This window comes from Ictidomys tridecemlineatus, chromosome 8 (genome assembly GCF_052094955.1).
Source record: "Ictidomys tridecemlineatus isolate mIctTri1 chromosome 8, mIctTri1.hap1, whole genome shotgun sequence".
NCBI lineage: Eukaryota > Metazoa > Chordata > Mammalia > Rodentia > Sciuridae > Ictidomys > Ictidomys tridecemlineatus.
Window position 1 is genome coordinate 61,543,876 of NC_135484.1, and position 14,135 is coordinate 61,558,010.

The 14,135-nt window shown below is 31.1% G+C and overlaps 1 protein-coding gene across 4 annotated transcripts in view; it reads left to right on the forward strand.

Moving 5' to 3' along the window:
* The window catches only part of Ascc3 (activating signal cointegrator 1 complex subunit 3), a 340,007-nt gene that overhangs the window by 137,109 nt on the left and 188,763 nt on the right, over positions 1–14,135 (forward strand). The window lies entirely within an intron of this gene.

A 14,135-nucleotide genomic window follows, 5' to 3' on the forward strand; every position in this document is an offset into this window, starting at 1 on the left:
TGTATATTTTGTAATCGTTCTCTAATGTTTGTAAGTTATTAGTGGATGTTACTGTTTTTAATAAGAAACCATCTTTAAAAATTGACTAATATTATTAGATTAATTTAATATACTACTATTGAAGGGAATTGTTTTGTTAGCATTGTTTTTTTGGGTTATATGAAAGTAATAATTTTTATACAATCAAAGCAATTTCTGCCATGCTAACTTTAATGAAAATTTCTATTGGCCTATTTGCTTTAAAATAGTTTTTAATCCTTCAGATATCAGCATCTCTTATTCTTGGTAACAGTTTTTCTATCATATCAAATTTGTCTAACATGACTTTTCATTGGTAATTATTTGGTTGTTTTTCTTTGTTCCCCCAATTCCATGAGGCTTAAATACAAAGGAATATGAAATCAAGATTCTTAAGGAGGCATTTTAATTATAAGCATCAGAGCTAAAGATATTTCTCTTTCATCTTTACCACCAGGAATGTTATAAGTAAAATAATATTTTTGGTGTTTTTAACTACAAGAAAATTTAAAGGAAGCATTCCCTAAGTCTGTGCTTTTGAATCCCCCTACTCACCCCACTGAAAAGTTCTGCTAAATCTTATATCAAATTTAAATTGCTTTAATCTTATATCAAATTGAAGTTGCTTTGTCTGCTAATATTTCACAAGTAAAATAATTTTGGGTACTGTTGAGTTCTCTCTTTTACATTTTAGTTAGTGTTACAAGTATCTACTGGGAATTTTTGATATAAGAATTTCATCAGTATTTCTGTATACAGTGAATATAGTAAAAGCATTAATACTTTCTTTTACATATGTCTCTTTCATGAACCGTAGTATTCCTTTTTGAGGATGAGGAAGATAAGGTATTGAAGCTATTCATTTATACATTCATTCATTTCTCAATTAATTTAACAGCCATTTATTATCCACATTCCATGGTGGAGGTACTTGAAAAAGAATTGCAAGTTCATTAACTTTCCATTTGAGTCAAATGTCAGATGGACGATAGTTGATATAAAAATTTGTTAAAATAAAGGCCAAAAGAATATCTTATCATAGAGAGAATTTTTGGGAAAAATATATTGAAAATTTATCAGTAATAATTTAATTATGATTATTAATTTAGTATTTAGATATTATACTTCAAGAGCAATTTCTTAGCACTATAAGCATTGATGTACTATGTATTTGGAATACTAATAGATGCTTATTTTTTAGCTGAGTTTAATGGAAAAACAAGACCTATTTTACTCTTTCTCTTTTTATAGAGTACTATGTTCTCACCAACTATTAAGTTTTCCTTTCTCACTGGTAGTAAGTTAATTAGGTAAATAAGTGTTCATTAACTAGAATATTTTGTCATTGGTAAATGATAACACTTCCTTCAAGGAAGCCCCCAAATGTAAGGGGTTTTTTTCCATATTTTTATTAGTACATTATAATTGAACATAATGATAGGGTTCATTGTTTCATTTTAGAACATGCACACAATATAACTATATAATTTGACAATATCATTTCTCAGTATTTCCTCTTTCCCTCACCTCCTCCAATGTGAGCTTTTTTCAGTGTTTAAAAAGACCTCTTTCTGAATACTTTCAGAAAAAGACTGATGATTAGTGTCATATTTTTTTTAGTTTTTATGTCTTTGCATTTACTTTTCATTCTACAAAATTACTCTTAAACATTTATCTAAAACTAACAATGGAGAAAGAAATTGATTGTTGAGGTGACAAAAGTCACCTGTGTTGTAGAAAAAAATTCAGTTTGTGTGTCTCATTTATATTTCTTCTGCTACTAGACTGATCAGAAAGTATGATTATAAATATTATCACATGGTCATTGGTCATCTCTGATTTAGGAACATGAAAACTATGTTAATTTAGACAGTCCATTGTTTTTTCTGCCTTTCAAGGACCAAAGGTAAAGTTGATTTGCAGATTTTAACTATCATTCCTGTATCATTAAGAAAATGATTATTTTTAGAGGCAAAAGTTTCTGATACAAGAACTTATATTTTAAAGCAAACTATACAAAAGATTATAGAAGCTGTAGAATTGAAAATAGAAAGATCTGATTTCACTTTTTTCTTTTTTTTTAAGAGAGAGGAGAGAGAGAAACAGATTGCGAATTTTTTAATATTTTTCAGTTTTTGTTGGACACAACATCTTTATTTTTATGTGGTGCTGAGGATCAAACCCAGCACCCTGCGCATGCCAGGTGAGCCCGTTACCGCTTGAGCCACATCCCCAGCCCTCACTTTTTTCTTTAATTTTTTAATATTTATGTTTTTAATGAGACAAGGTCATACTTTGTTGCCCCAGCCAGTCTGAACATCCTGGGTTTGATAGATTTTATACCTCGGTTTCATGAGTAGCTTGGACTGTAGGAATGTGCCAGTGTGTCGAGCTGTTGTCACTTTTTACCTTATTTTTCTGGCCTTTATGATACAAAACTCTTCTTGATTTACCGCCATTCTTTAATCAATTTGACTATTCCTTTTTTGGGGGCGGGTACTGAGTATTGAACCCAGAGGCACTTTAACACTGAGCTACATCCCCAGTACCTCTTTTTTTTTTTTTTTAAAATTTCAAGACAGAGTCTCACTAAATTGCTTAGGGATTACAGGTGTGTGCCACTATGCCTAGCTAGCCATTCTTTTTTTTGTGTGTCTCCTTGGTAAATTTTTTCTTCTTAATCTGACTTGGCCCTAGACCTTTTTAAAATTTTGTACTCTTTCTCATGATTTCATGCTATTTCAGTTATGATCTTTGTAGAAATAACTTATGTATATATTACCAAATCAAAGCTCTTTTCTGAAATCTAGACCCATATGATACTGTGTAGCCTAAATACCTTATGTGCCATATATGTGAACCAAGTTTATAATCCTTCACCAAACCAGTGTTATTCTATTATTCCTTGGTTTAGTAAATGGTGCAACTATAGATTTAGTTCTGTCAACCAGAAAGCTAACAGTCATCCTTGTCAACTCTGTCTCCCTCAGTCTCAATTGTATTTCCCCACTAAGGCCTATCCATTTTACCTCCTCAGTATTTCTCAAATATGCCTGTTTCTCTCCATCTCCTCCTTTCATACTCCATTACCACCATCACCCAATCCAGGCAACATCAGGTCTTCCTGGACTACCTAGCTACTTCCCAACAACTTAGGCTACGTCCATTCTGACCCTCTTCTACCTTCTTTATATGTTAGAATGATTCTTTCAAAATGTAATTCTGGTTTGCTATTAGAATGCTTCAAAGTCCTTTATACAGGCCCAGAGGTTCCCATGTTGTTTGACCATTATTACTTCCCTCCTACACTCTTTCACTCCCACCTCTCACCCCCAAAGCCTTCTTTCCTCCCTCATCATAGTAAAGTCCTTTCACTATCCTCTGGGCTTTTCTGTGTTTGTTCCCTCTGCCTCACACACATCAGTATTCTGTTTACTTAATTAACTTATGTTAAATCCTTGAGATCTCATTTCTTTTTAAACTTTCCTCTTTCACCTCACTAGCATGCACTGTAAAAACACTGTGTATATCTTCTTCTTACAGTGAGTTTTACACTGTAAAAACACTGTGTATATCTTCTTCATACAGCTATAGTTTTACACTTTTTCTACCTGTTACGGGGTAAAGTCATTATAGGATCATAAGTCCCAATGGGAAAAGTTGCTATCTCTGGGTTTAAATCACCACTATTATTCTCACAGCCTTACCAGTACCTGGCTCATAGTCAGTGTTTATGTAGTGGTTGATGAATAAGTGAATGGGAGAGTAGGTATTGTTATTATGTCTAAACTTATTCTTAGAGTATTAGAGGTCAGAACATTTTCAAAAAAAAAAAAAAGAAGAAGATATTGAAGCTGAGGGAAGAACAACTGAAGATTTGGAATAACACTAAAGGTGACTTTTATTACCTTATTAATGTATTTGATTTTTCCCCTATAGGCTGTAAAGAACAATGAAAGAATGCATGTATTTTTCTTGAAGATATTTCATTATGTAAATTTATTCTTATTATTTCCTCCAGTTATAGTTTTTCCTGTTCGAAGTATTAAATTATTTTATTTCTCCTAATTTAAGATATCTATCTGACAAAGCTATTTTTTTATGATACAGACTTATCAGTTGTGCCACAAGTTATTTTAAGTTAATATCTTATTTCTTTCTTTTATTCTCATTAAGCCCTTGAGGGAATAACTTTGAACCCTTTTAAAAATTCATATTTTTAAGAGCAGAGAAAATTTTCATTTTTTTGAAATATAGCTCATAAGAGTACTCATACTCTTAAAATTTTATATATAACAGTTTATTAACCTTCTAATATTCTCCTTTCTTTCAAAGGGGAATATTAGTGTTACTTTGATGGCTATTGACATAAATTTTTCCCAAAGTGTTGATGTTTACAAGTTACTGAACTAATATATTCTTTTAACAAGTAAGTCAGTGTAAAGAAGTGAAAAGGCTAATGAATTACCTTGCCCCCACATTGCCTCACCTCCAGTGCTCCTGCACTTAAAGTATATTCAGTTTTCTTTTGAAAATACTGACACATACAGGTAGATATACATATTTAAGCATTTGAGTATTTTATTTGGCTTTTAAACCATTAACTAGTCATTTCTGAAATTACAGCACAAAGTGCTGTAGAAGAGTTTTTCGCAAAATGATTTTAGAAATTTTGAAGATATAAATTCAGCTTATTTCTCATACATCCCACAGTTCTATTTTCTGCTTTTTTGTTAAGGAAATTTTTATAAAATCTCCTAGGACAAACCTAATTTTTTAAAATATTTATTTATTTATTTTAGTTTTAGGTGGACACAATATCTTTTAGTTTTATGTGGTGCTGAGAATCGAACCTAGTGCTTCCTGCATACTAGGCATGTGCGCTACCACTTGAGCCACATTCCCAGCCCCCAAACCTAAGTTTTCATGGGGGAAAAAAAAAAATCCTTTTCTTACCAGCCTTTCTGATGATGGGAAATAATAATTCTTTTTACTCTTTGTTCACTTCAGTTCCAGTTGTCACAATGATGGGAATTGCACATGGGTATGTAAGTGTGCTGTAACAGTTCTCTTTTCCTTCTTATTGTCCCATTTTAAGTTTTAAATCAAAAGGAAAAGAATGTTATGCATAATCTTGGGAAAAATGGGACTAAAATAAATAATTTTGTTAATTTTCCTGAACCTGTTTTTCTTTATATAGTAACATTGTTCAGCAACAAGGAATTTAAATAAAACTGGATTTTAACTTGGACAGTGAAGCTAATATTTCACTCTCTTCAAGACTTTATGTCTGTTGCATAGTTCAACTTTATATCTTTTTTATGTGTCTCTTAATATAACTCCCCTGTAGAAATTGCCAGCTTTTCCATCTACTTTTATATTTCTTTCATCTTCTTTGGTTCTCTTCTTTAACTTTACATCTTTATATTTTAAATAGCAAAATGTGAAGATAATGCAAATTACTTTGTCTTCTTACTAGGTACTAATTTTTTAACATATCATGTAGTTTTCCATACTTGCCCTAATTCAGGTCTCCAGAATGCCTTGCATCAAAGTCGTTATTGCTGTTGTACTTTGGCAATATGCTTCCTGTGCATGTAATCAATACATGAATGCATGTTTTCTGACTTAGTACATGAAAGTAAAGTTAGTTAAGTGATATATATTTTGAAGCATTTAGCTAATTATAATCAATATATAATTATCAAGTTAATAGTATATAAAACCATTGAACTTAGTTTAGCATGTTCTCTTCTGGCAGGTACATCATATTTTCATTATTTTCATGTATTCTGGTGAAAATGAAACCTAATCTGCATACATGATGATTTTATACTGTTTATTTTAATTAATTATAATGTTGGAATATAGACTGGAGTTGTTCAACTGCATGTAACATTTTTTTAACTTTTATAAAGCCATAGCAAATGCTCTGAAGTGCTGTTCATAATATTTTACATTAAATGTCAGAAGTTAATATCAGACCTGTTCATTCATTTTAGAGAATGTGATGCGTTGACTCTGTTTTTGTTGTTCTTTTCTGGTACAGGGAATTGAACCCAAGGTCACTCTACCATGTTCTACACCCCAGTCCTTTTGATTGTTTATTTTGCGATAGGGCTTTGCTAAGTTGCCGAGGGTCTCACTGAGTTGCTGAGGCTGTATTTGAACTTGCAATTCCCTTCCTATCAGCCTCCCAAGTCACTGGGATTATGAATGTAGGCCTTTGAATCTTTTCATTAGCTGAGAATTTGACTTAATAAGTTTAGTTACTACTACAAGAATTTGTTGACTACATAGTTGTAAAAATATTTTGATAAAATTATACAAACAGTATTTTATGAAATCTGAATATGTTATTTAGTATCTCCAGGAAATATGCTATAATTATTCATGTATTTTTCTCAAAATGCAAAAAAAGAGAGCCAAATATTTAAATATAATTTTTTTAAAAAAAATTTTGTCCTGTCTGTATTTGGAATTTTACTTGATTTTTCATTTTTTCTTAGCATATTTAAGTGAATGGGGTGGGAAAAAGAAATTATGCTTAGTGTTGTAAAGAAGTTGTGTTTAAGAGAATGCTATGAAAGTAATAGAACCATCTCATTTTTTTAAAAAATTTTATAAACAAGTAGAGAGGAGGTGCATCTGTAACTATATTGTAGCAAATAAATTGGGTATTTTCTAATTGCACAGCACTCATCAAGTTAGTGACTACCCCACAAATATGATCAAATATGGTGAAGTCTGAAGCTATAAAGGATCTAAGATTGCTCTACCTGTACACTAAAAGTTAACTTACCTATGCTAACTTAATTCTCTATTTTATGTACATACACAGACATACAAGATACTTGGATTAGGGGACAGAGTGTGTATTTATTCAGAGAGAATCTTGTTTTGCTTCCCTCTTACTCCCACAGGACAGCATGGTTGGGGAGTGAGCTACCTAAATGTGCATGGATTGCACCACAGGTGAGGAGGTCTAAAATTATGAAATTTTGAGCTACAGGAGAAAAAGAAGACACTGACTTTCCCAGTGAAGGAACTTATCTTTCACCCTGGAATTTACACAGACCCCCTCTTAAAGAATGAGGGAAAGCAAAGATCCTGGCAAGTAGGCACTTGGCTACTAGGAAGATTTTTAAGAAAAGAGTCTCCAGGCTTTTTTACCTTTATAATTAGAGAAAATGGCTCTGAGGGAATGGAAACATTCTCTTTTATAGCACTGTAGTTTGCACTGCTCAGAAAGCTCTGACCATGTAGGAGCATCATGAACTTCGGAGAAAATTACCTTTCAACAAAAAGTATCTGAAAATGGCATGTGCTCCACTAACTCATCTTAGTGATATAATGGTGGACTATTTTTAAAAAATTAGAAATAGTTTTCTAGACACACCTACATTGCATACTCTATTCATTTGTTCTTTTGTCCTATTCTGCCTGGAACATGATCTCATTTTTTGAAATATAGTATTTGATTTACCCTGCTTTGCAGCTATGTTTTTTTAAAATCATATGGAAAATGCCAAATAAATTTAAAAGACTTAATGAATGGTCAAATGGCATTGTGCCTTTGTTGTTGTTAAATATTCTATAGTTATCTCAACTGTGGGCTTGCAGATAGTTCATATTTTTCTTGTTTCTCCTTTTTCATCTTTTTATTTTTCAAATGAAGAACATTAATTAAAGAGTAAAATACACATTTATGGAGAATTGAATTATTTTTCACTTCTGTAGGAAGGTAGTCAAAAAACTGAAGGAGACAGTTAAGAGCCCATCTGAAAGGAATTAGAATTTTGATTTTCTCCTTTATAACATTGTAGTTTTAATTAGTCTAGATAGTAAAGTTAGAGCTTATTAACTTATTAAGATTTCTTCTGCTCACATAATTTAAAAAAAATCTATCTTTATAAAAAATCACTTCAAGTGTGGCATTTGAGATTAGTGCAGTTGAGTGTTCAGGAATTATAAGTGGTGATCATTGTCTAAGAAAATACTGATGGAAGTCTTAAAAATACATTTTGTGATGTTATTTTACAGAAATCAGATTCAACATAGAGCATCTTTTAGTGTTCAAAAATAATAGGCCTTCAAGTCCAATGGCATCTGTAGAAATGAAACTGTTATTAGCTCACTAATGAATTTTATTTGCATAGTAATAGAGTGGCTGGTCTTGCTTAATTTGCTCTACAGAATAGATGTTGCTATTCTGGGGCTGTCAATAACAAATGTAAATGAAGTCTGGACTGTTGTGGAGATCAGAAAATGTTTTTCTGAGTGTGATACTGTAATATGTTGAAGGATTCTTTTTTAAATTAATTTATTTTTTATTCTGTTCATTATATATGACAGCAGAAAGCATTACAATTCATATTATACATAGAACACAATTTTTTATATCTCTGTTTATACACAAAGTATAATCACACCATTCATGTCTTTATACATGTACTTAGGGTAATGATGTTTGTCTTATCCCACCATCTTCTATCACCATGCCCCCTCCCTGTTGAAGGATTCTTTATTCTGTTTATCCTCTTTGTTGTATTGACCCAGGTTTGGCAAAATATGAATCAAATGTATCCAAATTTGTGTTGTGGGGACTAAGTAGGAGCAGTCACTGTAGCTTGGGTTCAATTTTAGTGATATTTCAGAATATCTTTGACAAAGCGTGAATTCAAGTGCTTAGAATTTTTCTTTATTCTTTAAAGAAAATAAATTTTTCTTTATTTTTCTTTATCATTAAATTGATCGTTAAAAGTAGGTTGGCTTCAATATATATTTCTTAAAACTTTTACTTACTTTTATATGTGTGTGAACTTTCGGGAATCAGTAATATCTGTGCTCTATAAATTTTAAAAATGGAAATAGATTTAAACTTACAATCTTCTAAAGTACTGAGAAGGTTTATGATTTGGGCTTCTATAGTGTGGCTTTAGGTAAGAATTTAGATTGGTAGAACGCCAAATATAGACACACCTACATTCCCTTTTGGCATATGAACTGAATTTGAGTCATCGGTGTTGATTTTAGTTATTGATCAAAATGGAAGTTATATCAAAGGCTAAACTAAAGCAATACTAGGAACATTCAGCAATTATTTGTTTAATGCCTGGTATATGCTGAAGTCTGAAAGCAGAAACACTTCCTGTGGTTGTATTGCTTATAGTTTGAAGAGAGAAACAAAATTTATCAAATAAGTATTCATAAAATATAAATGTACACATTTGAAAATCTTTACAAAGCACACTAAGACAGCACTTAATAGAAAAAATAGTAATGGTTTTAGTAGTCCTTTAGATTTATAGAAATTGGATCATTGTGCTGTGGTATATTCTTATAATCCCAGCTACTTTGAAGGTGTTGACAGGTTTGAGGCCAGCCTAAGTAACTTATGAGACCCCTGTCTTGATTTTACCCTTTATAACAGTTTAGTTTTCATTAGTCTATATAGTAAAGTCAGGCCATCACTGTCTTCTGATTCACCCCATTGATCATTTACATTGCTTGTTAAAATTCGTTGTTTTTAACTTAGACTTCTTTGTGATTTTGCTATCAAATACTATCTCGAAGTATAGTCTTCCTTTCTTGTTGAAGTAAGATGATGCATTACTAGTAGGCCACACAAAATTGTAAATTAAGCTGTTAGGAACATTCACAGTTTCCAAATATGGTTTATTCATTTTTTCATTTATTTTCTTATGTTGATTTATTGATGAAAACTTCATTTATATAAAAGTTCTGTTTGGAGCCTCAGACTACACATCAAATACATCCATCGTGTTTTGTTTTATGTTCTACACAGTGCTTTACTACAGAACAGGCAATATGAAAATACCTTTCTCTCCTTTTTGGTTACTCTTAATTTTCAAATATAAATGGAAATTACAGGAATAATCCAAGAAACATTCCCTCTTTCTAAATGCACCAATTATTCACGTTTTGCAACATTTACTTTATCATTCTATTTGTGTGTATGCATGTATATTTATATATTTTTCTAAATCATTTGACAGTAAGTTGGAGATATTGTGTCTCTGCCTTCATATTAGAATATTTTAACATTTTTAAATGTATAGTTCAGTAGTACTAACTACATTGACAATGTTAACAACATTACCACTATTTATTTCCACCATTTTTTTATCATCCCAAATAAAAACTCTTTATCTATTGAGCAATAACTCTCCAATCCATCCACCCTGTCCCCAACTCCTGGCAACCTATAGCTTAACTCTCTAGCTGAACCTGTCTCTCTGAATTTGCCTGTGCTATATTTTTAATACATGTAGGATCATGTAATATTTGTGTGTGTGTGTGTGTGTCCCCTTCAATGTTTTAAAGGTTTATGCATGTTGTAGCATGTTTCATAACTTAATTTCTTTTTAATTGGTTGAGTGGGTTATAGTGACTCTTTTTCTCTTGGTAATAAAAATGTTCCAGGCTCAAGGCCTATTCTTATATGGCCAAGTGAGAATCAAATATTCACATACACAAAACTGTTTCATTCTCAACAGAATGGACTTGGTGTGCATGTCAAAAATAGATGTGAGGACTTCTCTCTGGGTACTCAATTATACTCCATTGTCCTATATGTTCCTCTTTATGCCAATAACAACATTGCTTTGATCACAGAAGCTTTATAGTAAGTTTCAAAGTCAGGAAATTTGAATCCTCCAGCTGTGTGTGTGTGTGTGTGTGTGTGTGTGTGTGTGTGTTTAATCTTTTGTCTATTTTTAGTAATTTGAAATTACATGTGTATCTCAAAAAGAGTTTTTCTACAAAAAAATGTTGATATTCAGATAAGGATTGCATCAAATCTGTATACTACTATGGGTTGTAGTATTATACTAATGATATTAAGTCGTCAAAATCTATGAACATGAGATGTCTTTCATTTATTTAGGTGTTTTAAAATTCATTCCAGCAGTGTTTTGTGATTTTCAGTGTACAAATCTTTCACTTATTTGGTTAAATTTATTTAAAGATATTTTATTCTTTAAGATACTGTGGAACTGGATCCTTAATTTTCTCTCACAATTGTTTTTTTCTTCCATTATAGAAATACAACTGATTTGCATACATTGGTTTTGTGTCCTGTAATAGTGCTTACTTTATTAAATCTAATAGGTTTGAGTGTTTTGCTTTATTTGGTTTTAAAGAGGAAAATTCTTTAGTGTTCCTAAACATAATATTATTTTATCTATAAATAGAGATTTTCCTCTTCATTTTCAATTTTGCATAACTTTTGTTTCTTTTTCTTGCCTAATTTCTCTAACTAGATTTCTAATACTGTGTTGAATACAAATGGTGAAAGCAGGTATTCTTTTCTTCTTCCTAATTAGGAGAGAGCTTTCAGCCTGTCACCATTGAGGTGGAAGCTGTGCATTTTTCAAATTTCATTTCCTTCATTATACTGAGGATAATGAAAGGGTGTTGGGTTTTGTCAAGTATTTTGTCTGCATCTATTCAGATGATTATATGATTTTGTTCATTCATTCTACTAATATGTATTCCCTCAGCCAACTTGGCTATATCCCCAGCCCCAAATTATTTAACATTTTAAAAATTACATTTAATAAACTTCATCTTTTTAATTTTAGTGGTTTTAATATTTCACAAGCTACTGAAATTTAACTTGTATGTTTTAAAGTATGTTGTACAGTGTTCTGGTTGTAGGGTAATATTTTTTATAGTGGGTTTAACCAGAAATACATAATTTTGCTATGATACATTATGATACAATCAAAAATATTGATTATTATGCCCTCTAGTTTTTTAAATTATATATTAAGTTAAATTTTTTGCATTGTAGAAGATATATTGGGAATTTCTTTCAATCAAATACAGAGGTTAAAGTTCCCCACATTTCAAACATACAAACTTACAAATCTTAGAATGATTCCTCTGGAGAAATTGGTGAGAAATATATTTTCAGGGAAAAATATGTTTTCAGGGAAGTGCCCTGAAAATAATCCAGTAATGACAATCAAAATCCATTTATTACTTAAAGTTTAGTATTTTTGATAAAAACTGTAGATTCTCAGCATGAGAATCCAAAATTGGCTCTGAACTTCCCAATGTAGATCTAATTACACAGTTTGGAGCTGCAAAACCACTTCTTTCTACTGTGGATTACCCTCTTTGACTTTAATGCATGAAGACTCATTAGCAAATTATACTATTTTCTTATGTGTCTGGGAAAGGATAAATCAACCCTATTTGAGGTAGTTTATATTTTCATAGTGCCACTAATATTGTTTAATGTAGTCTTTAAAGAAAAACCTGTGCTTTAGTAATTTAGTTTGTAACTTGGAATGTCTGATGATAAGTACTAGTTGTTAAATGTTAAATGTTATTCCTAAAATTAATAAAACAGAATATTTTAAAATTATAATTTTAATCCTTATTTTAGCAATAATAGTTTATTGATATAGTTCAAATATAGTATAAAATATTCTATCTTTATTTTACAAGTAAGAATGCAGTTTTAATTTGTTTTTTTAACGTTTTCTAACATATTATACATATTAGAGTGTGATATTTCCATATATTCATAGGACATGCACTGATCATATGCAATTTCATTTTATTCATTCTTCCACTGTAACACTACCCTTTCAACCTCTACTATTCACTGTTCTATTCAGATCAACTCTTCTAGCTTTCACATATGCTGTACTTGTTCTGAGTATGGCTTATTTCACTTAACATAATGTCTTCCAGTTCCATCCATTATGCTACAAAAGACAAGGATTCCATTTTTTTGTAAATGAACAATAGTGAATTTTGTATATATTTCACATTTTAATCTTTAATTTATTTACTGATGGGCACCTAGGTTGATATCATATCTTACCTTATTGTGAATAATACCACTATAATCCTGTTCTTGCAGCTATCTCTTTAATATGCTGATTTCATTTCCTTTGGATACATATGTTCAGAAATGAAATAGCTAGATCATATGGTAGATTTAGTTTTAGTTTTTTAAGACACATACTTTTCTCCCTAATGGCTGTACTAATTTCCATTCCTATCAACAGTATATAAAGTTTCCAGTTTCTCCTCATCCCCACCAGTATTTTTAATTAATTCTATTTTTGAGAATAGCCATTCTCCTGGACTGAGATGATATCTCAGTGTAGTTTTCTTTTATACTCCCTTGATGACTAATGATAATGAACAATTTTTCATGTATCCATTGGCTATTTGTACTTCTAAGAAGTGTTTATTCAGATTATTTACCTTTTTAAATTATATCATGTGATTTTTATTTGAGTTTCTTTTTAGTTCCTTAAATGTTCTGGTTATTAATCTTTTGTCACATGAATGGTTGGCATTACTTTCTCCAATTGTGAAGCTTTTGTACTTTATTATTTCCTTTGCTGAATGTTTTTAGTGTGATGCAATCCGACATATCTGGTTTTGCTTTTATTTACTGTGTTTTTGTGGTCCTGTCCAGTGTCTGTACCAATATTTCCCTTTCTTCTAGTAGTTGTAGTTTCATATCTTATGTTTAGATCTTCTGTCCATTTTTAATTTGATTTTTGCCTATGTTGTAAGAGGGAATCTAGTTTCATTCTTCTTTATATGAATATCCAGTTTTCCCAGCACCATGTATTGAAGAGACTGCCTTTTCTCCAGTGTTTTGGACTTATTTGTCAAGGATCAGTTAGCCTCAGATGCATAGGTTTATTTCTGGGTTCTTTTTTCTGTTTCATTAGCCTCCGTGTCGTCTTTTATACCATTACCTTGCTGTTTTGGTTACTATGGCTCTGTAATATATCTTAAAATCAGGTATTGGTATGTCTCCCAGCTTTGTTCTTTTTGTTCAAGACTGATTTGGCTGTTTGAGTTCTTTTGTGCTTCCTTATGTATTTGAGAATTTTTTTAAAAGTTTTATGAAGGATGGTATTGGCATTTTGATGGAGATTGCATTGAATCTGCCAATCACTTTGGTTAATATGGACATTTTAACAATATTAATTTGTCTAATCCATGAAAATACAAGGTCTTTCCTTTTTCTTCTTTCCTTCTTTTCTTCTTCTTTTTTTTTTTTTTTGTTGTTGTTGTTTGTCTTCCTTCAGTCTCCTTCATCAATGTTTTCTAAT